The sequence below is a fragment of the Triplophysa dalaica genome, chromosome 11, assembly GCF_015846415.1.
Source record: "Triplophysa dalaica isolate WHDGS20190420 chromosome 11, ASM1584641v1, whole genome shotgun sequence".
In the NCBI taxonomy this organism is placed as follows: Eukaryota; Metazoa; Chordata; class Actinopteri; order Cypriniformes; family Nemacheilidae; genus Triplophysa; species Triplophysa dalaica.
Window position 1 is genome coordinate 10,235,893 of NC_079552.1, and position 27,983 is coordinate 10,263,875.

Below are 27,983 nucleotides of genomic sequence, written 5' to 3' on the forward strand. Positions count from 1 at the left end.
GAAGTTTTAATTTGTGTTGACTTCCCAGCAGTACTGGGAGAGCATGCAACCCCACCATATACATTCCAGAGGAAACCAGTGCTCGACAAATATTCAGTTTTATTTCCATTAAATGAACTGCCACGTCTGTAGAGATTCAGTTATCAGCAATAACTCGCTTACTTTCATCCTTCCAAGAACTGTCTTTCGTTTATTCAATTTTTTATGTGTCTCTTTCTCTAAAGGAAGTGGGCTGTGGGGTAGATAACCATCAAAAAACACAGAGTGTCCTCTCTGTCAGCTACCAAGTGTGAACACACGTCTGCTCTGGGAAAAGAGAAAGAGAGCAGGAAAAAAATTATACAGGAATAAACACTACAAAAATATACGGTATGTATACTTGATATTCTGTTCTGTAGTACAATTAATCGTGACACAAACAAAGAGTCGTTGGACAATGGTTTCTTTAAAAACAGTAAATAGTTGGAGAGAGGAGGAGTAAATAAGGTGTTGTTTTTCTTTCTTTTTTCATTAAAAAAAGCATCAGTGTTCAGTCACACCAGCATTCAGCTCTCAGATTCGCTTTTCCCGGATGCACAAACAGTGTGTAATTATCCCAGCCTCCCTGCTGTTCCCTCTCTCTCCAACTCTCTCTCTCCCTCATTCTGTCTCTGCATATCCCACACTGGAGAGACTGAGACCCAAGATGATTCTCTCTCGCTCTCCCTGCCACACAAGAGGAAAAGAACTCCTCTCTTCATTACTGAAGGACCTGATCCAACTTGAAAGATGCAGCCATTATTCTTGACTGTCTGGACTCCCTCCCTCTTTTGCCTGTCACTGGCTTATTGTTTGGCCTCCTGGGGTTGCATTTTAAACCTGCGCTGTCGTTCTTGCCCACAGAACGAGTGCTTCATCGACTGCTCATAATGTCTGCGTGCTGTTAGAGGAAATTTAGAAAAAAGTAAATTGTTTTATGCAAAAATAATGAAATTCGCTTCCGAATGCTAAGAAGAGAGTGATACATGCATGCATTTAGAGTCTAGAGGTGTCGTGCATTTTCAGAGTGAACTTTGGGCTTAATGCACTTATAAATAATCACAAAACAAAACTGTAATTCAATTTCAGCATATTGCTGCTCTGTATACAGCTAGTTTATGAAAGTCAAAAGCTGCGGGCTGTTTTATGTTTTATGAAACAGTAATATTAGGCGATAGGATTGGATTGTTAACAGCTACCACATGAGCAAAGAAACTAAAGTTAAGAATCAAACTTACATTCTAGATACACAAGGCGGTTCGACTAATTCTATGTACATTGTAATTGTCAATTTCGTAAACCTTGCCAAACTGGACTTAATCTTTCAAAGAAGTGCACTTACTGGGACTCTGCAAGAGTAAACTATTTCACTTGGTACCAGTCCCTAAAAGTGTTTGGTTTAGGAAAAAATTGGTGATTGCAGTATGTTTTATAATTTGCCATTTTGGAATAGAGATTGACTTTGAAAAATATAATAATTGTTATCACTATTATAGCAATAAGTAATAATTTGCATTATTATAATTATTAAGAATAATATTTCATATCAGTTGTTGTTATTATTGTGATTTTAAATGCTGTTATTATATTAATTATACTTAAATGGGAATAATAATGATAATAATAATGAATAATTATATAATTATCCAAATATATATATATATATATATATGAATAACATTTTTATTATTAATAATAACAACAACAACAATGGTGATAAAAGTTATGATAATACTAATTATTATTATTAATTGTACATAATATTATCATTTGAATTCCATCTTTAAACCCACTCTTTTTTTTCCAGGAGCCTTCAAAACACAGTATTGCAGCCACTTGTGTAATGAAAATATTTCCTTCTCTTTTTAAAATTTTTGCTGAATTTTCAATAACATGTTTTCAGCCCAGGCTGCAGTTCGGCGCACATTACTCTCCATTTCAAATTTTTTCCCTTCAGGACTGCAAGTGAGTGTTGCAGTTCATTTGAAACGATTGTCACTGGAATTGGTTTTGCAAGGCCGAGAGAGAGTGATGGCCCCAGTCATTATGTCTCTACCCGCTTAGCATGCTGGTAATTAGGGACAGTGAGAGAGAGAGAGTGAGGGGAGCCTGCCACTCCGGTTCACAAGGGTGAAAGAGACTTTATTAAGAGTCAGAGACAGATCACAACTGCTAAGTGACCCACCAAGGTCAGGATCAAGGGCAGCCTTTGTAATTAGTATGCGTTTTAGAGGAAGGAGGCTACAGTGCCATTGTTCTGCCACAATCAAATTAGCCCCTCCACCGTGGACCCCTATCACGACCTCAGGGCCTGAACGCCTTTCTTCTGACAGAATAGCAATGATACAAGAGTATATGTACTCTGGATTCCTAATGGGACTTATGTCCAGATTTCAGATTAACACTATTTTTCTTTGCAAAGCAAAACGGTTGGATTGCTTTTCCCCGATTTTGTAATGGCTTCAGCTAGGTGTCGACTACTGAGGTCATAACCTTTACTCACCCGCTCTGAGCGGGCCTCAAACCAGCAACGGTCCAGCATGGGTAACGGTCTGGGATTTGGCATGGGAAGCGTCGGTCGCTAGTACGTGCGTCTCTGTTGGTAGGACAGTGAGGTTTACTTTGCACAGCTCTCTGTTACAGAGAGACAAGGTTCATGTCAACTATAGAACATATACCATAAACCTGTCAATTACTCCTCATCATCTCTCACTCTCTCTCCCCCTCTCTCAACCTCAATCCAATGTCTTGAAGCCAGCATCTCTGGACACTATCCGGCCTTCCTGTGTCATAAACTATCACACTTCCAGATGAATTAGATACATCAACTACGGCACAATCAACACAGCGAATGGCAGGGAGATGAACCCGAGGCGCCAGCGGCGCACCACAACCCTTATGGCAGATACCCATCTTTAGTCAGCCATGTCTTCCCCCTCACACACTCGTACACGCACACCCCTCGTTCTCCACATTAAAATGCTCCGTTCTCTCCCTGCAGCATCCTCCCCATTAATTCTCTCCCATTCAGCCACATGCGTTTGTCTGATTTAACAAGATAAGATTTGAGAGCTGATGTTCTTAATGTACCATAGGGTCCACAATGGGATCTGCACCTCGTCTTCAGAGAGAGGCATAAATCGGCTATTCGAGGGGAACAGGGAAAAAAAGTGAATTAGATATGCAGCATAACAATTTTACAGCCCTGCCGTCAGAAATTGAAATAGTGGAGATTAATGTATCATACATTATACACTGCCCATCGAAATCAGTACTAATATAGTGTGCAGGCTTGCATAACAGGAATAAGACTTTTTAAGAAGTGCTCCTAAGGCCAGTCTGACCTCGGTAATTGATTCAGATCTCTACGCTTCTGTCGAGCAGTCTTACCAGAAGGCTCCTGAGGAAAAATAATTTCCCATTGTACGATTGTGATTTAGATCATTGCTGATACAGCCCCAGTGACCATGGATACCAGAGAAAGGCACTACGCGTGAAAGGAAAAGCTCTTGAAAAAGAGAAATTATTAGAAAGTGCATACAGCCGAGTGTACACTATGATTACAAGTTTATAACCACGTCTCTTATTATTTTTTCGAATATATTTTTTATTACTAATGGTCTCTTAACATATGTATAGAATTAAAATATTAATATTTCTAAGTATTTTGGGTTGAAAAGCCTGATGTCCATGCAGCATTATTTGACAATGTTTAAAGTTTATCGTGCCTTATTGTTTGTTTTGCTAATTTTATTGTTTGGATTAAAGTGATAGTTCTCCCAAAAATAAAAAATCTGTCATCATTGACTCACCCTCTTGTCATTTCACACCAGAAGACAAAATTTGCAGAAGACAAAAGAAGATATTTTGAAGAATGTTGTTAACTGGCTAGCAATAAATAACATGGGAACATGGGGTCCAGTGTTCGATTACCAACTTTCTTCAAAATATGTTATTTTATGTTGTGTGGAAGAAAGTCATAAAGGTTTTAAATGACAAGAGGGTGAGTATGATGACTGAATTTTTATTTTTGGGTGAACTATGGATTTAATAACATTTCTTTCTTAACTGTTTTTCAAAAAGTTTTTTTTATTTTAAATTGATCTGGTTCCAGACCTCACTAGGAAAACAAACTACTGTAAATGTTTAGATTTCCAAATCTCCTCCAATTAGAGTTGAAAAAATTAAATGTTCTTCAGCAGTTTCAATGGACCGTTTTGAAAGTCTGTGACTGAAAAGCATATGTGTGATATGTGAAACCCAAATCACTTGAAAGAATATATGGGTGCTGAGAATCCTTCAGGTCAGAGAGGACACACAATACACATGATCACCAGTGACGAGACATTTGCATGAATCCTCTCATATTTATTACACTCACTCATTACAGATGGTTATTGATCATACCATAACATGCCTCCACTGACCAGCTCCCTGGGGTGCGGTTTTTGGTCTTTATCTGCCATTCTGTCACTCTCTTTTAATTCTGCATTTCTCTCTCTCTGTCTTCTATGGCTTTGTGAACACTGATTGGCGAGCTTCTGGTTTTGATTAACTCTGTTCTCTTTGAAATCAGACAGCGGGCACATATCTGGGGGCATCATGCAGAATGCTTAGGTTAAAAGCTTACTGAAAGGATCAAGTATCTTGCTTAATAAAAATCAATTCAATGAGACTGGTTAGAAAATGAGTCATAATGTCAGCTTCAGAGCGATTCGCCATTATGCCATTATGGCTAATTTCATCCTTTATACTTTTGTGTCCATTGTTGGTCTTTGATTTCCAGAGATGAGCATCTAAATGATTCATAACTGTCTGCTGTCATTATCTCAGTATGTTAGAATCGCAGAAGGGAAAATGGCATTTTTATGAATATTAGTAGCTGTTGTTTAGCACATCGTGCCTGTAGCACAATTATCATCATTTCTTCAGCCAAATAACTGCCACTGTTACCTCAACACTGTGATTGCTTCATAACTAACACTTGTGTATCAGGTTCACTGTATTTATACTTCAATTGTTATAGTCGTGATTAAATAGTGCTTTGGATGTTTAAGCCATTATTGTTTCATAAAGCAGCACTGTTACATTATGACAATTACTTTTACAAGCTTTTATTATTTATTGGCACACACATTTACGGCAATTGTATTCAGTCCAGCAGAAAGAAATAAAACGAATAGATCCTCAGAGCAATTAAAGAACCGTAAAGTCTAGTGATATCTGAACAATACTTTCATTGGCCACACTTTTAAACCCATTATGATTATGTCAGTATTATAGCGTTACTACCGTTACATTATTACTGTATCGTTGCATTTACATTACATTTACATTTAGTCATTTGGCAGACGCTTTTATCCAAAGCGACTTACAGTGCACTTATTACAGGGACAATCCCCTGGAGCAACATGGAGTAAAGTGTCTTGCTCAAGGACACACTGGTGGTGGCTGCTGGGATCGAACCAGCAACCTTTGATTTAGTGGTTTAACCCACTAGACCACCATCTCCATGCAGGTGGAGATGCAGGTGTATTTTTACAGCATCAGTTACTGTTACTTCCATGACAGGAGCGATTCTAGGTTTTCAATAATAGGGGGGCTCAGCCTCCAATGAGGATGTGTGTTTATATTAGTAGTGGGCATAGATTATTTTTTTTAATCTAGATTAATTCCAAGATTAATCTAGATTAATCTAGATTAAAATGGCTCATTTGAATTCTGCCGAAGGCATTCAGAATATGTGTGCTACCCAAATAATGACTAAAAGTAAGTCTTTGAGAACGGGTTTCTCAAGCCAGGTGGCGCATTAGACCAGGGGCTCATCTCCTGTTTCCAAAATGCATCACAAACTGCTTGAGAAAGCTGTTCTACTATGATAATTGGTGATGAAAATTAAATTATGTTCAATAAGATGAATTTGTGTTTACTTCCGCATTAGCTAAGGGATGATTTGCGTTTAGGTGGTACTTGAGACTGGAAGAGCTCCTACAGTACATTTACATTTAGTCATTTAGCAGACGCTTTTATCCAAAGCGATTTACAAAGAGTGAGGGAGCAACAAGCGATATGTCATACAGGAGCCATAATACATTAGATCTCAATACAAAGTTACTGGTTTCAACTAAAGCTAGACCACTACCTGTTGAGAGAAAGTGTTTTTATTAAACCAATTCCGCATTGCACAAGGTGCAAACAACCTTAGTCTTGTCGATGTTTCTATTGGGAAGCTTCTTAAAAATTAATATTCCCTGAAGCAAACCCGGCGACTTCATAGCTGCATCCATGTTAGCACGTCACGTTTGATGCGGTAATTTCACAGTAACGTTATGTTGTGTTCAGACCAAACGCGAATGGCGCGTCAAGCGCGAGTGATTTATATGTTAATGCAAAGAGCCAATAGACCTACTTGCTGTGCGAATCGCGCGAATGAAGCCCTGGTTATGAGATGATGAGGCGGCTTCTGCTTCCGCGAATGACGCGAATCACGCGAGTTGAAAAATCTCGTTCTCGCCCCGTACAGTGCAGTTAAGCTGGTATACATCCGCGCTAAAATATCAAGGTGAAAGTCATCATAGCTTGCGTAGTATAGACCCAGCTCCCAATCCAACTTTGAGAATAGATTAACGGCGACATTTTTTTTATCGCGCGATAAGAGTCTCACTGCGTTAACGGCATTAACGGCCCACCACTAGTTTATATATATATATAAATATCACTCCATACTGTATACATAACTAACATAAATAATTAATAAAAGAATATGCAGAATAAAGACAAGTTATCGTTATTAAAATGTATATCAATATCACATTAATCAATATGCAACATTTATGATTCAAAGTGAAATCAACAGCCACAAATCCATAAAATAAATGTCACAATCAACTGCTGAGTCATTGTTTAGTAGAAACAACTTAGTTTCCTACTTTAGTAGGAAAAACTTGATATGATGTTTCCCTGCCATTCATTCTGATTAGCTAGAAAGCGGTCACTCCTGTGCATGACTGTGTGTTCATCTGTCACATCCACAATATGTTTTAAATGAATAATACAAATTTTGAAGCTTCTGAAAAACGACAAAGAGCTTCTGCCCTTCGTCTTTCCAGGGATCTGAAAACTACCGTCAGCTCTCTATAACTTTAACATTGGCTGTGAAAGCTGTTCTGTGTAATTCGCTGATATTGTGTGTGTGTGTGCATACCTCTTAAACACTTCTATGAAACGTCCTTTAAAGTCCTGCTTGCAAATGTCTCTTGGTCAATCTGGTTGTTTTATTATCCAACTCTGGTCCAATATAAAAAGGCAAAACTAACGCTTCTGTATTTATGATAACTAATAAAACCGGTCCGACACCATCTGGTCTGGTGTCATTTCCATCGCCATAGCAGGAAAATAATTTGCGATCTCTAACAAAGAATGACGTTTGAACATGCACTAGCAGACCCCTGTTACACTTCGATCAATCTGCATGTTTTTAACTGATAAAGTGAAGTTAATGCCATTGTTAATGTTCATTACTAAGAGGCCAAAGATAATGAATACACGTGCATTGAGAGGGGCACCGACCAATCACAACAGCATGAGAAGCAGAAGCTCGCTGATATGGCATGGGCGGGACATCTGGTCAGCTTTTCCAATAAGAGCGTTTCGGAAGGAGGGACTTTATATAGACCTGAAGAAATCCAGTCGTTTTGTGAGAAAAAGGACAACGGTGAACAATAGACTTGTAATATGTGAAATATAAAAGTTTTTTGAAATTAGAAACATGAACATCCATTGTTAAACTCCCAAAAAGCATAATCAAAGCCACAAAAACAGCAAAAGACTGGCTCCTTTAAAAATGCGCTAAATAACTCCGCCTGCTGCTGCCGTTTTCATAAAAAGAGTTTTAAAGAGGCCTAAAGCGATCTCGAATTCCTGCACAAATGACATAATTACTCACAATGTTTATGAGAGCTAAGGTAGAAATTTAGGGTGTCTAAAGCCCACCTAAAAGGGGCTTGCGACGCCACTGTACTCTGATATTGTTTATTACGTCAAATAAATATGATGGTCTTCTTAACAAAATGTTCATATATTTGTAAAATTTGTAATTTTAGTAAGCATAACTATTGCTACTCTAGAAGAGGAGGAAATGAGACTTTATGTAATATAACAATGGCCCGGGTAATCTGCTCCATAATTTCCCCTGTCGTTGGTCATATCTTACACATGGTGCCTTAGAGATGAGGAGATAAAACTGCTTCATTTCTCTAGGTAAATGGAGGAGGGGTCTGTTTCATCCTTTTCTACTAAAGGTTAGGGAACCACAATCCCAGTGTCTTTGCCCCTCCTCTAATGGTGACAGTCACACACACACACGCACTGTTCCCTCACCTACCCTTGAGATTCTGCATCACACAAACAGTTGGAAACAGTTGATTTTCATTTTCCGTTGCCTGGCACTTGTAAATGAGCGCTCTTATCTGTCACTTTAATGCGCCATATATTGTATTTCTGACGTTGCGATATCACATGCTTAATAACAATAATCAACTGCCTCTGTTGTTGTTGTTTTTCCAGCAGAAATTAAATCCTGACACAGCGAGCAGGACTAATAAAAGACTTAGCTGGAGGAAATAAGAATAAATAAATATGACGAATCATGAGGGCTGGAAATTTGCATTCAGATGCGAGAGACAATTACACAAAGAGTCAGAATGGATCAGGATCTGTAATAGCTGTGCTGGAGGCCTACATGTTAACTTGCTTAAACAGACTGTGTGGGTTACTGTGTGTTGCCACTTACTTTGTCCAAATACGTTCAATGCTGATCATACACAAAACCATGTGCGTGTGCAGTGCAGTTAAGCATTCTGGCACATTCCTGTTTTAGAATTGCATTTAGAGTACATAAAAATGTATTTCAGGACTTATTTAAGTGGAGTTTTTACATCTTTCCAAAACTTGTTACGGGTGAATAACACATTCATCATTGCTGCTAATTTATTTTTTACTTTAGTGATCATTTGATCATATCTTTGATCACACAATAAACACCAGAGTTCTGGGTAATTTGGATTTTTTCTCCATATAAATCTATGAACAAGTGAGAAATCTTGCACATAATTACAGTAGAAGCACATACAGAATACTAAGTCATATAAATGTTTCTAATAAAATTATTAAACAAATGAAAAAGTTTTTTTATTTTGCTAGTGGTCTCAAACTTTTGTACCCCACTGTATTTGTCAAAGGTATGTGTAAATGTGTCTTTTTTTGTCTCTTTGTGCAGCACCAGCGGCATCAAACGGAATTGTCACATGTTCGAAAACGTCACTTAAAACGGCTGGACACATCTGCCTGATCCAGTGAAGTACGTTTGACATGCATCCATCTGCTTGTCTGACCAATTGCCACTTTTGAAAGTTTTTAAGAAACACTTTTTTCATTCTGTCTGGTGCACACTTCACCTTTAAATCTGTTTTTTTCCCGTCTCCATTTCTCTCCCCTTTGAAGGACAAATGGGTCTCAAGCTTCTCACAAGAGACCACAAGCTCAGTCATGTCAGCTGCCTCCTTTCCACTCTCTCAGGATGACAGATACATCAGGTTTGGGTTCAGCTTCAGGGCCTCAGGAGAGAGAGGGAGCTGCTCTCTGCCCGGTCCAGTTTTGAGAGCCTGCCGTTCCGCTGGGAGCTCCGGCTGGTGGCTGTGCCCTGCGCTCTTGCCATGCGAGAAGCAGTCAACATAGACCTCTTTGAACCTCTCAAACTGAAGCATCATCTAAACGTTTCCATGAGGCCCCTGCGGTCCGTCCAGTTACGTTGTTTTTTTCCTCTGCGTCTGTTTCTTGTCTAGTCAGAGGACCTGGTGCAAGGAGAAAAACAAAAACGATAGCGTTCAGACTAGCGAGACTTGCATGTAAGTCTTTGTTTTAGAGTTGTTTTTTATTACATGACCGCAGATGAAACCCGTGCGCACAAGCTCGTGCACCCACGCATGCTCATTGATAGAAGCGCAGTATTTTTCATTATCAGACTCTGTACCCTGCTGTGCCTTGTTCTGGTCTCAGTGTGTGTAGATCAGGCCTGCATTATCTTGAGAGTAGATTTGCTCATATTTGCTGATGGCTTCTTTTTTAACAATGGTCCATCAGGCTGCTATCATCAAAGGTCCTGGTTTTAGGTTGAATGGCTGCATCTTGGGAGCACATTAGCCTGTGTGTGCATGACCTGGTTGTGTGGCTTTGATGTGCCTTTGTTCTCTGACCCATTTGAGTCTTGGCTGGGCATGTGGTGTGCCTGTAAAAGGAGGGTGGCTGAAAATCCACAGATCTGGGTTTCTCCGTACTAAGCTGAAAGCAGGGTCCCGCCGAAAGGGCAGTTTACGACAACACGCAGGACATAAAGGAAGTCGCGTGCAGGGAAATGGATCGTGGATCTATTGAGGGAAAAAAAATGTTTTTTGGTTATAGCTTTAAAAGTTTAATCCTTTTTTGGGACGGAACCACATGTCACAACATTACCTCTACCTTGATGTAAATGATAGGATTTTTTATTAAAGCCCGCTCTATATCGCACAAAGCTTAGTGTTGTTTCATTCACATCACCTGACTGTAATTAACTCTGAAACTCTTCGAAAACTCAACATTAAATCTGTTGTGACAAACACTCATGGCTTTATTAACCCTGAGTAGGTTCGGTTTTCATTTTAAATTTGTGGAACGAGTCAAACTTACTTTTCGCCTTTACTGTAGACAAGCAGCGTTCAAAAACACATAAAAAAAAATGAGGACAATTATGCATCTGCGCCTTTGACACTGAGCTAGATTTCCTCGCAGAATACGTAGGATAAATTGGCCTATTTCAAGCATGGATCTGACATGTTTGGAGTCAGATAATATGCGTCAAGGAGTGAATGCCCAAAGTGATTAAAGCAAGCCAAGACATAATTATGTCAAACTCTGCAGTTGTCCTAAGCCCTCTCTAGTTGAAAGAGATTCCTCTGAAATAACACTAGAGATGAGAAGAGGAAAAGAAGGTGAGATAATGCAAGTAAAAGTAAAGAGAAATGGTTTTGAAGTGGTTTGTCACATTGCTGAAGTACCCTCCAATGACCTGACTTTTTTTCCATTTAAACGAAGCAGCACAATGAAAAGAAAATTACAAATTAATGTGATGTTTGTCTCTACAACGATATTATATGTGATTACATAGTTTTTCATTATTTTTAATAAAAAAATTCTGAAACAAAAATAAATTTCAAAATGTAACATGTGGAATTTTTATTACAAGTTCTGTTGTTTATTAAAAAAAATTGTCCAAGTCTATGGTGGAATTCAATTTATTAAAAATGATGAATTACTTTTGCACATCTGTATATAAAAAATACACAGCTCTATATTTACAATACGATTTTGATAAAAATGTAACTACAGGGCCTACAGGTCAGCCGGGGCTGCATTTAATCACACACCCATGTGACCAACCGCAAGTTTATTACACCACGCGCAAACAAATTAACAGGACTGCTGTATCGCTCGCTATTTCAATACCACTCCTCGCATTTTATTACCTCATTTTCTGTGTCAAGATCTGTGAGAATAACAAAATCAAGCATTACCTGTATTTATGACGCTGTGATGTGAGGGTGAATAAGCCATCAATCAATGCGCAAGAAGAGGCTGTGATTTTCAATTAGCAAGGAATCAGATTTGAATGAACAGCTATATTCCATGCCTAGGTAGAGAACGGGGGGGGGGGGATGGAGGATGTTGTGATGGTCTTTTCCTGGGCAAATGAATAGAGAGCTCTTATCACTTGCGAGACTCTATACAGCAGCTAAATGAATAATCATCTGTAAGTTGGAGTGAGTGTTTCTTTTAACAAGCTCACTTTGATCCACTGACAGACTGCAAGAAATGGAAGAAATTGTTCTACAAAATGTGCAGCATATAAATGCCTACAACAGTATAATAATGGGATTTGTGCTCCATTAAACATTTATTAATAAATATTAAGGTCTTAAAATAAAGTTTTGTTCTTTTTTCTTTTAATATTTTGTTTTTTCATTTAATATTACCATATTCATTTACCATGGTGTTCATAACTGCACCTGTATGTCCAAATACTTTTTTGTTACATAGCTTTCGTCAAGACTAAGATGAACTTTGTGACTGTTTGCGAACACGACTACAGAAATAGGTTTCAGATCTGTGTGAGGAGCATGCAATATGCACATTGATAAAAGTCAGTTTTTTTGCATGGCATTAGCCTGGAAGGCGGTTGAGAGTTGGGGAGGTTCTCATTGCACCGCTCCCAGGCGGTGCTGGTCAAATTGCACACGGGTCGAGATGCTCTGATATCTCAATGTTTGTTTTTTTGGGAGTCTCTGAACCTTCAGCCCGTACTGATGAGCCATCTGGAAATGGTTTGGTGCCATCTTCTATAAAAATCATGCCCCTTTATGAGCATGACCTCAGGCTCATCATCACTCATGCACTGTACAGCCATATTAAGAATATGATATGGAGAGCTCATGCCATTCCGACAACATTTCCCTCATGGCTATGTGTACTCCGTGCCAGGGCTTTCAAAGTGTTTACAGAAAAAGTCAACTTATAGGCCTACCATGTTCTAACATGCCTTTTATCTAATTGTATTTGTCACCGACTAGATCATGGTATAAACCCTTCTCTTGTTTTATTTTCTTTCCCGTAAAAGTTTATCCGACGATGCTTGGAACTGTTGGAACGTTTTTTGCTCCCTTGATGTAAAGAAGATTAGGGGAAGTTAAAAGAAGTCCTTCACTTTGGTGTATACTTTGAGAAGTGGTTTATTAAAACAACATATATATTTCATTGGAATCACTCGAGAGGCTGGCGTACATTTTTTACCTTTATGGAGATGAGGAGAAAACATCAATGCATCTGCTCTTCTTAAGAGTTTGTTTGTTTTCCGTGTTGACGAGAAGCTCTTTGAATAAATGGGGTTGGCAGTATGTATCCGTCATTAGTTCTTTTTCATATTCCCGTTTGTGACCATTTATTGTTGGGATAATAATATTATATTCTCTTTCCTGGTTTTCATTCCCTTTCTCTTTGTTGACAGTCTGATTTTCATCTCGCTTCTATTCGTAATTTGGTCTTTTTGAAAAATACACATGAGAAGGGCTGTCCATCAATGCTTTATGTGCGCAATAAACCCCCGGTCTGCCATGCGCTGTAATTTTGTAATGTTCTTTGTTCTATCATTCTTCATTCCACAGAATTATGCAGGTGAAATATTAGCCAATGTTTCAGTCACATTAAGGCAAAATCAACTTAAGCCCCTTCAAAGGTTTGATGAAATTTTAATGAGCAGGTGTCATATTTGAACTAATACATAGGCTTCCTCCTGTATTTAGTTTTAAATGAACAATTTAATAGTGTATAGAATGCCAAAATGAAACCATGCATTGTCCCCCTGGATGTTACAGTGGCGGTTTGTTATGTGCTTTATGTAAAACAAGCAATATCCCAACAATTGTCTGCATAGCATGACGATATTGAAACAATTGTACCTAAATTCCCCAACTAATAAAAAACAGATTACAATGTGCAGGCACATGGAGATCAGTGTTAAATCTTTATGGTCTCAAACGCGGTGCCATGCTGATTTCCATAATGCATAATCTCTCTGCATGTCGGCCTGTGGCTTCTGTCAGGGGAGGACAGTGGCTCGTGCACGTCCTTCTCCGCCCCCTAATGAAGCAGCGCTCTGTCTGGGCCTCTTATGAGAAACAGCAGCTCTGGCCATTGCATTCCCTCTTCGGTCTAGATTACAAAGATCACAATCTACATGCAGCCAATTACATACGTGGAAATTGAATAGATGAAGAACCGAGCAAAGCAGGACTTGGCTTCCTGGAGAAATGGGGAAAGGAAAAGATGGGGTCTGTTCTTGCTTCACTTTCTTTTCTGGCTTCTGTCACCTCCCAGTTGTCTTTTAGTTGGTGTTACTGTGGGCAGAGTTCATTAGAAAGTGGGCCCTGCTCATTCTTAAGGGCAGAGCATTTGGTTACTTTGAAGTGCATGTCTGTTTGGAGCAGGAAACATTAACATGGCATGGAAAAAATATTTTTTGAAATATTAAAATTGCTGTGGCTTTAAAGCATCCTTGTGTTATCTCAAATCTTAGACGCGTGTACTATTCTCTTTAATGTTTAGAGAAAACATCACAAAAGTAAATATTTTCTGTAAATAACCAAAAAATTTAAATTCTTTCATGGTTTACTTCCCCTTGTAATGTTAAACCTATATGATATTTTGAAGAAAGCTGGAAACAAAACAACTTTGGCACCCATTGACTTCTCAGTGGTTTTGTGTCCATTCATTAGAAGTCCATCTGTGCCACCATTGTTTGGTTAACAAAATATTTCAAAATATATTTTTTTTCTGTTCTAATAGGTCTGACAATCCAACAGACAATGCCATATGATAGATCTGATAGATTGTACTATCTTGTTGATCTAAATAATACCATCTATCAGTTCCTCTCAAGTCATCTATAGATTTTGAACCATATGAGGGTGAATAAATGATGACAGGATTTTTAAACCATCCCTTTAAAACCTCATGTTAAAAACTTCAAACATCCCTAAAAGTCTTGTGAAAGGGTCCTACATACAAAAAATCAGTTGCTTTCTTGTTTTTGGAACACCTGAATAGCGCCCCCTTTCTGCTGTACCCTTTAAGGTGTTGAAGACCTGAGCTTTGATCCCCTCTCATTCATTCTCTCACACACACTTTATTTTGCTCTTTCTGTGGTCTTGCTCTCATTTATTTACATTAGCCTGGCCAAAAGGCATTGTAGGAAGTTTCAAAACCTGAAGCGCCACAATGGTTCCTTTAAGCTGCCACCCAAAAGCGGCTTGCAGTCAGGGCTAAGAGGATTTGAGATGCGTCTGTGTATCAAGCTCTTTATAAATAACAATAACACAGCCACTTTCCTCAAGCTTTGGACTAAAGTCAAGCACTGCTAAGCGTGAATGAGCGACCATTTGAAAACAAATTAATAAAACCTAGTATTGTTAATGTTTTTGATACTTAAAATAAAGTCCACCGAACAGTGTAAATCAAGCAATATCGATTTAGCAAAAGTGTTTTTTAGAACAACAGCTAAATTGTGATAACATAAAAAGTGAATCCACTGATCCTGACTGTCAAAGGTTTTTGGTATCTCAATAAAGGTGATATGATCCTGGAATGCCAGGAAGTACACAACCCAGATCTCACCAAAAACATATTTCTAGTTCTTCCCTTCTAAACATATTTCAGCCATTCAGGACTTATTCTCTGATGTCCAGCCAGCTCGGTTTAGATCTACTGTAACACTGGCAATTTTCTCTCCACATTCCACAATGTCTCCTTTATGATGCAAATGCTGAGATTGATATCCTATTTTAGTTGCATCTTAGAGTGCCAAATGTCTGATTGGCTACAGAGTTTAAATTTGATTTAATCTGGGTCAATTTGCAGAACAGTTTAAAGATGCCAAAGCACTTCTTCCCTCCAAGCTCATGATTGTAAATGCAAAATATGAGCCCTACTCTTTTGCATCATTAGTCTAATCTCTGGAAAGATAAAAAAAAGATGGGAAACAAAAATTAAACAAGGCTAAACAAATATTGCAAAACATGAGATCAAGTACTGTGCAGTTGGCTTCCCTGTTACCCAAGTATCATGTTTGCAGCTGGTCCACAAATTGGCCTGAATGGGTCAAACTAATGAAAATGGATGGACAAATTACAGACAGCTCACCCACTCAGACATCATCACTTTTTGTGTTTTCCCAATTAGAATGTGCAAGCTTTTAAAACACAAAATGATCTCTTAAAGAGCACTCAGCAATGTTAAACAATAATTTTATGATGAATGGTCTGAATAGAGGTTATTATTGGTAGAAACAACTAAACAACTCCAAAAAAAACAAGCAATACATACATGAAAAGTCTTGCTGTTCAAAAACTTGTCAACAATCTTAAAGGGATAGTTCACCCAAAAATGAAAATTCTGTCATCATTTCCTCATCATCTGATTGTTTCAAACCTGTATCAATTTCTTTGTTTTGCTAAACACAAAGGAAGATATTTGAAAGAATGTCTGTAACCAAACACATCTTTGCAGGGGAAATAAATACTATTTAAGGCGATTTTTTTATTACTGACATTCTTCCAAGTATCTTCCTTTGTGTTTAGCAGAAGAAATTAATCATATTCAGGTTTGGAACAATCTGAAGGTGAGTAAATGACAGAATTTTTGGGTGAACTATCCCTTTAATGTAGTATTTCATTTTAGTTGCTTTTTTCTAGCATCAACCAAGTGTGAGGTGAGGTGTTTTATATGCCCTAAAAACTGTAGAAACACTACATGTAGAAACATGAATTTATATTAGAATACAAAAAAAGGAGAATCCTTCTTTTCTTATTCAGCCCCACGCCCCTATATAGCATTTCTACATGTTTAGTTCACCCTGCACTTGATGTCTTATTCCTTTAGTTCCAGCTGAGTGTGGCCGTCCTGCATATCGCTCATATCTGGAATATGAATTTGTGTAGTTAAGCCAGTATTTCAATACAGCTCTGACTCTGACTGCCCACAGCTCCGGGCCATGACATTAATCCTTATTTTCTACATCCTTTCTTTTACTTTTGATTTCTTTCTCTTTGTTGCACTCTCTCACTTTTTTCTCGGATGCTCTCGCTGTCTCCAGCAGGTTACACAAAGCAGATGTCTTTAGCGGTCTGACTCATGCCGCCATTGACGTATGGACAGTCTTATCAAATTATTACAGCTTCTAGCTGAACTTTGTGTCTGAAGGCAACTATACATATTGCATGAATGTTGAAATTGGGTTTCGTACATTTGGGTATTTATTTCCTCTCAGTCTGTTTATTTGTTGTTATGTGGTTGGGGTAACTTGTTTTGTTCCATTGTTGCATTTCTGATCATTTGTACAGTATAACAGTAGAGAAATTATGTGTGCATTAAACAAAAAAATTCACTCATGTCTTGGAATTCACCTAATAATCTGTGATAATCCACAAAGAACCATTCAGTCAAAGGTTCTTCAAAAGAACCACCTTTTTACCACAATTGCTATTTTTACTACAAAGAACCTTTTGTGAAACAGAAAGGCTCTTCGGATGTTAACGTGTAGTCGAGGAATAATTTACCCAAAATGAAAAATCTCTTATCCGCTCACCCATATGTCAAAAAAGGAAAGAAGACATGTTCATTTTAAAGGCACGATGGTAAATTATTCAAAAATATTTTTGGGTGAAGTACACTCTTAAAAAAAGGTGCTTCAAATGGTTCTTCGATTCCATAGAACCACCAATAATCTGTTTCACAAAAGGTTCTATGTGGAACCAAAAATGGCTCTTCTATGACATCGCTGTGAAGAACCTTTTAAGCTCCTTAATTTTTAAAAGAGTATTCATTTCAAGTAAAACAAATCTAACAATATTTTTGCTCTTATCACATGTTATTAAAAGACTGCTGTTTAGTTGAATGTCAGCAGAATAAAACAAACTTTTGTTTTGAATTTCCAACATGCCCTGTTAGCGCACTCAGTGTTACACCTTCTGATTACTCTTTTGTCTCTCTCTTGTCTTCATCTGCTTGCTCCTCATCCTCGTTTCCTCTTTTCCCCTCTTCCATATTGTACTGCCGCTCCGTGTCTCCGCAGGAACCACAGGGGATCTTGTTTATTTACTCTCTTCTTGGGAATCAAAGCTGTTGCAATCACACGCTGCCAACTTTATGGCACTCCCAAAACCCTCCCCGCTCACTGTTTGTGTCTTCCTTTCCCCAGACGCTTCCAATGGCCGCGGCCCTACCGCTTCCAGCACTGGGGGATTCGTGCGGTGAAGGGCCGATGGCCGAGGGGGGCTCACCAGTCGCCGATAAAGCGTAATGCAGCGCATATGGAGCTTTGTTGAGCGGAGCCGGCGACAGAGAATGAGCAGAAGTCCCAGCGGTGTTGATTTGTACTGTGGCAGGGACCCTCGTGCCTAATAAGACCTCCATCTCTACATAGTGTCTGACACCACCCTAATACAGCATATGGAAATGAGGCGTGCATATGGCTGCAGCTAGGTGAGATCTGACCCCCGCTACATAAATCTGCGCAGCGGCAGCGCTGGCTTTGAGGGAGGGTTGTAAATCAGTCTCAATAGATATGAGAATATTGTGACGCGGAGGTAATGCGCACAAAGGTGGCTCCTCGGTTTTCCTTTTATGTTTTTCTGGCCCGTTGTTTCCATTTGTTTTCACATTCTCATCTGAAATCCTATCATGAGGCTGTAATAACGCGAGTATATGTGTGTGGTGGCTGGTGTGATAAAAAAGAAAGATTTCGGATTTGTTTGGATTAGCTCGGGAGTAGATGAATCACTGTGTATTGCAGTGTAATATAGTCGTGTAGATGTTTGTGTGTGTGGGCATAGTAAAACCTGAAATCACCCGCATCATAACCCGCATGAAAAATTGCTTAGTATACGTAACTACTAAATAAAGTCCTAATAAAAATGTAAAAATGCAAATGTTTGAAAGTTAGTTGTAGGAGGCGTAAAGGTGTAAAGAGCCTAAGAAGTGCTTTGTATGTTTATGATGACTATTGTCCCGTATGGTGCTCAGCCATCACAAATAATACTTGTCAGATCAAGGCTGATTTATATATGTGTGTGTTTGTTTGCTGGGAGGGGTGTGTGAGCTCTGATAACGTTGTGTGGCAGTGACCACTGATTCATCTGATGGCCTTCCCCGTGCCTCACACATTTTCACGTAGCTGCAGGGTCGCAATCCTTGAATGTCAAAGATCTTTTGGCCTCTGTTCCTTCCAAAATATCATGAATAATGTCAGCCTTCACATTGGAGAACATCCAAAAGTCTAACAACTCGTTCTGACAGTCTCGAATCTATCTGACACAGGCAGCAGTGTGACCCGTTACATAAATCAGATGGCAAAAGAGGGTTGGTCTCTAAGCATTGATACCTTATTGTAACAATCCATTAGGGACCTCAGAATTTCTGTTTATTTCTTGCTTTCTGACCCTCCGTGGATATCATTTAGGAGTCTGAAGAGGTAAACTGTATAAAAACATGAATTGTATCCATTGAATCCAATGTAATTGGATGAACAGAAACGTATGTAACTCAGGCTGTGAAAACCCGGCCGAAGTCATTTTTTGTGATTCACGTTTTTCTACAGAAAATCATCATACGATGATGTAAAGAACATTCTGTAAATGATAAAACCTTGATTTCTTGAAAATAGATTGAATAAGACCAAATAAACGTGAAGTATAAAACGTAGTGTGAACAACATTCCAATACTTCTCATGTTAGAAATAAAAACTTGAGTTGTAAACCTATTTTCATCATTTTTATGGCTATTACTACTTATGATGCTCTTCACTTATTGCTTGTTGATATGTTTTTTTTTTTTTTGCTTAAATCGACCCTGATAAATATGCCAGGAAATCTAAAACTTTGATTTGTGCTTCCATCTGTCAGAATTTTGACTTTGGTTTAAGCATGCCATTACAACATGACTATGCAACATTGGTGGAACAATGTTGCAAGTTTGGGTCGGGAGATACAGGGCTATCTGTCTTTCATAATGACACGCTGTTTGATGGGTTGCGTTTCTTTCCTCACTTTTTATCCCCCCTCCCTGCATTCTAATGCGGATTAATTTATCTGTGTTTCTCTCCATATATCACTGTAAAGGCGAAATGAAGCAGATGGTCTTACGTCTCCCTCCCTTTCCCTCTTCTGCTGTGGATGTGGGAGAAAACGGTGCCACCCGCGGTATCGATATTCACCGCCGGACGAGAAAGGCAGTCTAATTCTCCACATTGAGTAAAGGTTTAGGTGTTAGGTGTTTGCGTTTTTCCCTAATGGGTGCTTTTTGTACGCGAGTGCCTCTCCTCATCCGTCGTGGTTAGAAGAGTTAATGGACTAAATGTGAGAGAGGCGATAGGAATTCTCCTATTTTCTGCTTCCTACTGTTTTTCCCATTGCCTGGCCCGGGCTGTTAAATTAGGATAGAAGCAGATAAATTAGAGTCATGTGGTCATATGCGATATTTGTTTTTGCTACACAGCTGCAGGTACCCATAAAACGCTCCGAATTTATTTGATTTCGACTGAGGCCTCTCGCTCTAATTTACCAATCTCCTTGTTTCTCTTTGCACAACTAGAGCCGGCTAATTATTTTATCCCCTTAAAAAATAAACGTGTTTCTGAATCTCTTGTGTGGGTAACAGCCTTTGCAAATAGACGGGAGCAGGTTCCTTGATTTTCTCTCTATTGCTGACAATTTTCCTTCTCCTGGTTAACTCCCTGTGAAAGCAATTTGCCCCATACTCAGGAAAGGTAATGAGCAGATGGTACCATTGTAAATGATGATGCGCCCATAATAAAGAGTTGATAAACACAGAATTACAACAGACCACCGGCGCTAAACAGCGCGGTGGTCTGTAGAGTGGCCGGGAACATTCCGTGCTGCTCCTGAGCCCGTCGGCGCCCTGTGGCAGTCGTGAAACTTTTGCTCGCTGCTTACACTCTCTTTCATCTGCCTGATGAGTGCCGGCCATTTTGAAGGACACGTAGAGTAGACTTTACAGTGTGTTACGCAGAAACGAAACAACATATTTTGGTGGTTATTGGTGTTTTCCACATCACTAGTCTCACACACGATGTGATATGTCAAATTTGGGGATTTTTTATATCCGTTGTAACATGAAGCGTATCGGCATCATGAAATCTCTAAATAACATGAAAAGATATATTTTCTAATACATAGTGACGTGTTGCGTCTAGTGTTGACACGGTGTTAAAGGTGAAGTAGCACCGCCTATTTATTTCAAGGTTCACAGAAAAGGTGAGATATGCAGAACTAATTATTGCTGTATCCATGACATTATATGAGAAAGAAATAAACACTACAAAATTGTAATAGAATGTGCCCCGTTCAAAAATAGCTGGATGACACTGAGCCGACTTTCAAAGGGTGGGTGGGATTTGTTGCCCTCCGACGTTTCAGTCACATAAATTGCACAAGCTTTTAAAATGTAGTAATTTTTCATTTTTAGTGAACAGTGCGCTATAAACTTAAATGAGACCTGAAATGGCACAATTCTTGGCTGCATCAATCACTGAGATGTTTCGGAGTAGTGATTCAGGCAGTGTGGGAGTTCTCATTAAGCCACTAGTTGTGTGTCACAACATATGAATTTCTGTGAGTTTGACACTATATTAACACCTTGGATATATTTAGATTTTTACATCAACTGAAAAATTGAGGTATTAGTGGAGATGGAAAGTGTGGATTAGCTCACAGCACATAAAGAGTCGATGAAAAGACGATTATGACGAAATAATGGTGACGTCCCTTAGTTTTAGCAGTGGAAACACACACACACAAACGCACAGGCAGATGTGAAACATCTATGTGTAGAAGCAAACGCTTCTCTTTGAGGTGTTGTGGTGCAGCAGAGGAGAGCTAGAGGCTGTAGGGCAGTTGAGTCTCTTTCATGTGCTGCTGCTTGGATCTTATGGCCTGGATCCCAGCTGAAACACTCGACATGTGTGGAGCTAAGTGCCCACTAATTTCCCCTTGGATCTCCGACCACGATGTTGAAGTGTCTGTCTCAGGGTGTGTGTGGATGTGCGTCGTCCTCTAAGCTCTCTCTTAGCAGGGGATTGGAGCCAGAGCCAATCGTTCAGTGTCGCCCGCCGCTGTTTGTACATCGCCCCGTGTAGGCATTCACATATCCGTGTACCATCCTCATTTATATCTCGATCTATAATTTATGTATTTACCCGTTTGTTTGCCTAAAGATATGACATGCTACTTATGTTTTCTGTTTGTAGAGATATATCAGAGATGTCCAAGAGAAAGATCTAAGCGGTTGCAAACAGAAGATGAAAGAGTGCAGGGAGCGATGTTTGCACGAAAGGGTTTATGATTGACCCAGAAGGCCACAGATCAGTGCATAAATGAATGGATGTGAAACTCACCGTCCACTTCTCATGCATATTACAGCGATCCTGACTGCCATGAGCAGCATGCCGGGGGGTGCGCTTTACTGAAGTTTTGTTTCCAAACTTCCACTTTTGCTCTTTGAATTGACAGCAGATACAGCGTCTCCTAGTGGGTCTGCTGTAAACAGATCGTAACTTTTTGAAGCAATGAGAGGTGATTGATTTGATGATAACTGATTGCCGTTTAATAGAATTGTGTTTTTTGGCAGTATTCGCTCCCGGAGGCTGCGAGAGATGTTTTGATACGGTGTCAAGATCACGCAGATGACTAAAAACAAGACCAATAACATTCATCCCCATTGGATTTCTGAAGGTCCATTAGTGGAGCTAGCCAGCTGTCAGTCCTCGCCTCTCTTTCCCAGCGCAACAAATCGCTAAGCAAAGTTTAATGCAATTAAAAGTGTGCAGCGTCCAGACCCTGGATCGGCCAGGTAGTGTGTGTTGGGGATCTGTAGTGCTGTGTGCCGGAGTCTGGCTGCTGATAGTCATTAGCACATGCTAGTTATTAACAAGCATCTAGGCTCATGTGGACGGTTGCCACGAGGTGATGCGGATGGGTCTGGTCCTCTCTCTCTTCCTCCCTCCCTAGACAGTGTGACCATCATCTCGGCAAAGCCCGGCCGCCGTGCCGCCGCCCCCTCTCGCATGGCTTTCATTACCGAATTTCAGAAATCTGTGCAGATTTATGAAAATTACTTTTAAACGTAGCCAATCTCTTTGAGGGCTGAGGCCCCGGACGGCCGCGGAGGGGACCCTGCTGTGAGGTTTTAATGAAAGATCATAGTGGCCCTCCAAGACTGTCAGAGAGCCACGCTGGCTGAAAAGCCCAAAATAATCTGTTTTACTTTTAATGGCAGCCATTTTATATTCATTAAGATCAAAATGCTGTTTTTTTTGCAGGCAAATTGCAAAGCTATTCCACTCACAGCTTGAGAAGGCAGAGGCCCCACAGCTTTTTATCTTGCTCATAAGTAAGCATGGGCCTAATGTGTCTAATGTGCTTTGATGGTGCAGAGACCTTCACAGGTGGCAGGAGGAGGTAGTCATCAAATTCACAAGTCAAATCAAAATATCCACTTCTCCAATGGCTCTTTTATCCACACTCTCCTTTCTGCCTTTTTTAAAATGCTTTTCTTTATCTGTCTTTCCTCTCATTTTCTTTGTCTCATCTTGCTCTCCTCTCATGTCCCGAGTTTCTTGGTTGTTTCTTGCTTTTTGTTATGCTGTCCTTTCCTCGCTCTCTCAAATTTGTATAATTTCTGCTTCCTCTCAGGAGTTCATGTTCCGTTTTTGCAGGTGTGAGAAAATATGGTGATTGACTCTAACACGTCTCTGCATAGTCGTATCAAACAGCCACCGCTGCAGCACCATGATCTATATTTACTCATCAGCCTTCTTGTTTTGGTAATTAGAAATATTCCTTCCCTGGCATCCGTTAAATCCTTAATTAGCAATGACTTTAGACAATTGCCATGACAACTCCAATGTATTTAAGCACAATGGTAATGATGATTTTTCCCCCCTTTGCTTGTTATAGTGGCTATAGTTTATACCATATGGTCACTACAAAAGTCTGCAAGAAAATCTTTACATTGTATAAGTGTATCGTGTTGTTTACATACAGTATATCAATCCCTAACCTATCGGACCTGCTGTGTAAACAAATAAGGTCGTTGACAAAAAGCACAGTAAATATTTTAAACTTTGGAAGTGTTTTCTTCAGCACCCGATAGTACGTATTTAGTTTCACTCGCAGGAGCGTGAGTGTGACTTGAGTTTCTTCGGCTGGCCAGCAGAAGGCACAGTTGTAGCATACCCAGATTTAAGAGGTGCACCCCTTCACCCTCTTCCAGTCCCCCTTCTCATCTTTCGGGCATAGAGTCCAGCCCACCGGTGACCAGACGTAATGGCTTCAACCCCACCTCCAATGGCCCCAGTGTCTGCTGGGGGAAATCCTTGCCACCCGGCATTAGTGACACGTTTACAGGCTCCAACGTGGGGTACAGGAAGCAAAGCACTTTTTGTACATGAACATATTACCTTCAGCCTTGCATGTCTTTGAATGTCTGTGTGTGTGTGTGTGTGTGTGTGTCTGGCATGGATAAGGGAATCTGATAACCTTTCTTCTTTCTGTGGGTCTTGGGGGTGAGGTGAGTGTTTCTGGCCCTGCCAAGACGCTGTTTAATGGGCCTCTGAAAACACTCAAAAGGCCGACACAAATGTGTGTACGGGCAGACGGCCAGAGAAGGCTCAGATGGGGCTGCAATGATCTCAAATGGGGGAAGGTTGTGAAGGAATGCTTAAGGACAAAAGTGTTTGAAGGAAGAAGTGAGGACCGGGGAAGTACGAAGAGACGGAAGTGAAGGATAGTTGAAGCGGGAAAGAAGAGAACTAAGAAAACAAGTCGCTATGAACAAGTCAATAGACAGTGAGCAGTAATAAAGAGACAAAAGATGAGAGAAAAGGAGATCTAAGGGAAATTGGAGAGAGGGAGAGATTAAGAGAAAAAAGCTAGGGCTGCGTGCGTGTGTGTGTGTTCGTCTGAGCTGTTGTCTGCTCAAATTCACAAGCAGAGCGTTTTCCCACCTGCTCGAATTTACTTGAGAATTTAGGTGAATAATGCTGTAATTGGAGACAGATGCAATCAGTTAGAGGTCTCTTCTGATTAAAAGTAAAATTTAAAACTTAATGTAATGTCTGAAATCTGATGAATAAGTTGCTGTGGGCACAAGTACAATGTGTGGTTTTAGTTTTATTATTGTTCAGGATGGAAGGAACTGAAAGTTCTAACATAACTAACTTGACCATATTTTAGAAGTGTGACAGTGATAACAGTGAGTCGCAGTATATTGCTTTACAAGTGGAATTTAAAAGTTTTTTATATTATTATTGAAAATTACGTTTATATAAAATATTGTAAATAAAATAAATATTAAAATCGAATTAACACTTCAAAGTAATCTATTTGTTTCCTTAACGTTTTTTTTTCTTCTAATTTTTTATAAGTACAAATGTTGAGGTTTGTTGCTGATACCTTAATTGAGATGTTGTCCTTTTTTCTAGTTTAATAGTAATAGCTGGCAGTGTTGGTAACTACATTTAAAGAGTGACGTATCTGTGATGAAAGCACTTTAAATGATGAGCGGCCTATTGCTTGACAAGCTTTTACCAACACTGCCATTGTTCTTTCCTTATTTCTCTCATTCTTTCGTCATGAAAGAGGAGCTTAATCTTGATGGATTTTACCTTCCATTGGAATATTTACTGTGTAATCCAAATGAAGGAATTTATTGCAGAAACACCAGCTGTACTATAAAGTCACTTGCGAGATCTGAGTGTGCTTTTTCAATTTGCCAACAATCAGCGCTGCTTAAACAAAACACGCTATCTTCATCACAGCGGCATTAAAGGAAAAAAGCTGAAATTTTACAAATGAGCCCTGATCTAAACAAACCATAATATCTGTTTTGATATGGAAATATTAAAAGCATCAACTGATTAAATATTTATAAAGTACTGTTTTTTACTTGTCTATAATATGCATTATATATTCTTTCTATTCCAGCCAGATCGGAAACTTCTTCATGCTGAAAGCATGAAGAAAAAAACTTCCAATTGAAAGGACCAACTCTCATCTCTCATGACACCAAAGCAAGATATGAGGAATAATAAGACAGCTGTAATTACGAGAGGATGGTTGTCAGATAGCACCTTGTCTTTTTTCCTACTCTTAATTTTTCCTTCTCTTTGTTTTGTGTGCCTGATAATATGCAAGCCGTAAGTGTAAGCAAACTGCAAATACGTTATGGCAGAATATGACTCCATGCATCGCAAATAGGGTGAAAATATGGGCTTCCACCTCTGAATTGAGAGATATTATAATTTTCTAACGGTAAACATTAATAAACGCAATAAACATGCACTCATGCACATGCAAATGCTTATCCCAGATGTATAAAAAAAAGCACTTGTGTTGCGTGTGTGTGTGTACATAATGCAGCAGTGTTCTGACAATGGCTGTAAAATGGAGCAAGTGTTGGGCCCTTGTGTGCAGGTCATCACTCCTAATGCAGAGCGTGTCATCAGTTCCCGGGACGACAACAGAAATGATGCGGCCGATACATATGAAACAGGCATCATGCATAAACATGCACAGGAGAGGGAGGGGGAGAGAGGAATGTTGGTGGCAAGGCCGGGGGTGAGGTGACGTTGCCACGGGGATATTGCTTCTCAGGGTCTCCGCATAGATGGCTCTTCAACCCTGTTTATTATTCATGAGCTTTGGGGTGGTGTAATAAGCCACACCTCAGCTGGGCAGCTGCGGCAGGTCTGCGCTAAGTGATGGATCGTGACAGAGCTGACGGAGAATATATCACCATTAAGATCAAATGCACCTCTCTAGCACACTTCAGAGCGACACGCACAACATACCGGACCCCACGGCCTCTGTTATCTGACTGCATCAATGCGGTTGAAAAGAAAGAACGCTGAATCGTTTGTATAGTGCGTATTAAAGAAGGTCACAGACTAAGTATTACTTCATTGTAAGAGACTTGCATATTTACATATAAACCTAATTCAGTTCATTAGGTGCTTATGTGGAAGGCAGCGCTGCAGGTATATCATTTCCATTCACAGGCAGTTTGCTAAGCTGAGCTTTGCGTCAGCCATTGATTTGTCCCAGGGTGATGCTGAGAAGTGCGCAGAAACCTCACTTGAACCTGGGTTTTCAGTAATCACACTTCTGTGGATCTGTAGATGTTCCCCATGTTATACTGTCTCGGCTTTCAAGTGTTTAGCGATATGGTGGGGAATTGAGCCACAGCTCAGGCTGTACAAACACCTCACTCTTGTAAACTTGTATTTATGCTGTAAATAAAAGCACAGGTATCGGTTTCTTTTGCTGCCTCAGTGCCAGAAGGAGAAAGCGGCGTCTAAAATACTTTTTTCCCTCTTACTGTCTCTCTCTCTACAGAGGACCGAGCATTATAAAAGCGGCGTTATTGACCTCGCTTCCTTTGAGAGCAGCGCGGCACAGCGCAGGTGAGTAGGATGACGATACTGCCCCTTTAATTCATCAAAAGAAGAATGTGTGGATGGAGAGTGGAGAGAAAAAAAGAAATAACAGCCCTAGCCAGTGTCTACAAGCTGCATTCCAAAGGGAGATGTTTTCAATTCACTCATTATAAAAAGGTCATTCAGGGTCAAGTTCAATGCCATGGAAAAGAAGTTCTCGCTGTGAGGAGCGCCACCCACACACTGTTCACCCGCCAGAGAGAGAACTATGTAACTTAATTTTAGGGGGGAAACGTAAGAAAATTAGCCCTACCTGCTATTTACATTTGCAAAAAAGGTGTGAGAGAGAGAGAGAGAGAGGGGTGGGTATTAGTGATTTGGTGGCTGAGAGGAGGGGAGGAAGGTGAGAGAAACCGTAACAAAATAAACATACTCTCCAGAAGCGCTGCCCTGTAATGATGTTATTAGTATGCATGTGGCCGAGCCCAAATGTAGCCTATATAACAGTCTATGCCCACTTTCCCCCCTTACCCCTCAAATAATGGCTTTAGACTCCATTCAGAGCAGGGACACTCGCAGAGCATCGACGGCAAAAGGACGGGATTGGGAGATAATGCACATCAGCAAATAGAACATGACCGCTGTGTCCAGCGTCAACGCCGCCCATTGTCTGCACTGAGAACGGATGATAGTGACTGGCGAGGATAACAAAGCCGGGCCACAATGGACCAGGCATATTAAGACGGATCCCAGACCACTGGCTAGCAGTATGGAAGAAGAAAAGACAGACAGATATAGTAAAGAATATATACTGTACAAAATAAAATTTGATTATGTCCTCCTCCGTGTCAAACTTCCATCATTACAACCTTA

General features: G+C 39.8%; 1 long non-coding RNA gene across 1 annotated transcript; it reads left to right on the forward strand.

Annotated features, from left to right (window-relative positions):
- The first annotated feature begins 160 nt into the window (after positions 1 to 160).
- Positions 161 to 27,983, forward strand: LOC130431236 (uncharacterized). The gene is made up of 6 exons (XR_008908190.1): positions 161 to 369; positions 9,296 to 9,376; positions 9,520 to 9,820; positions 17,858 to 18,141; positions 27,070 to 27,137; positions 27,662 to 27,983. It is a non-coding gene; the product is annotated as an uncharacterized LOC130431236 (long non-coding RNA).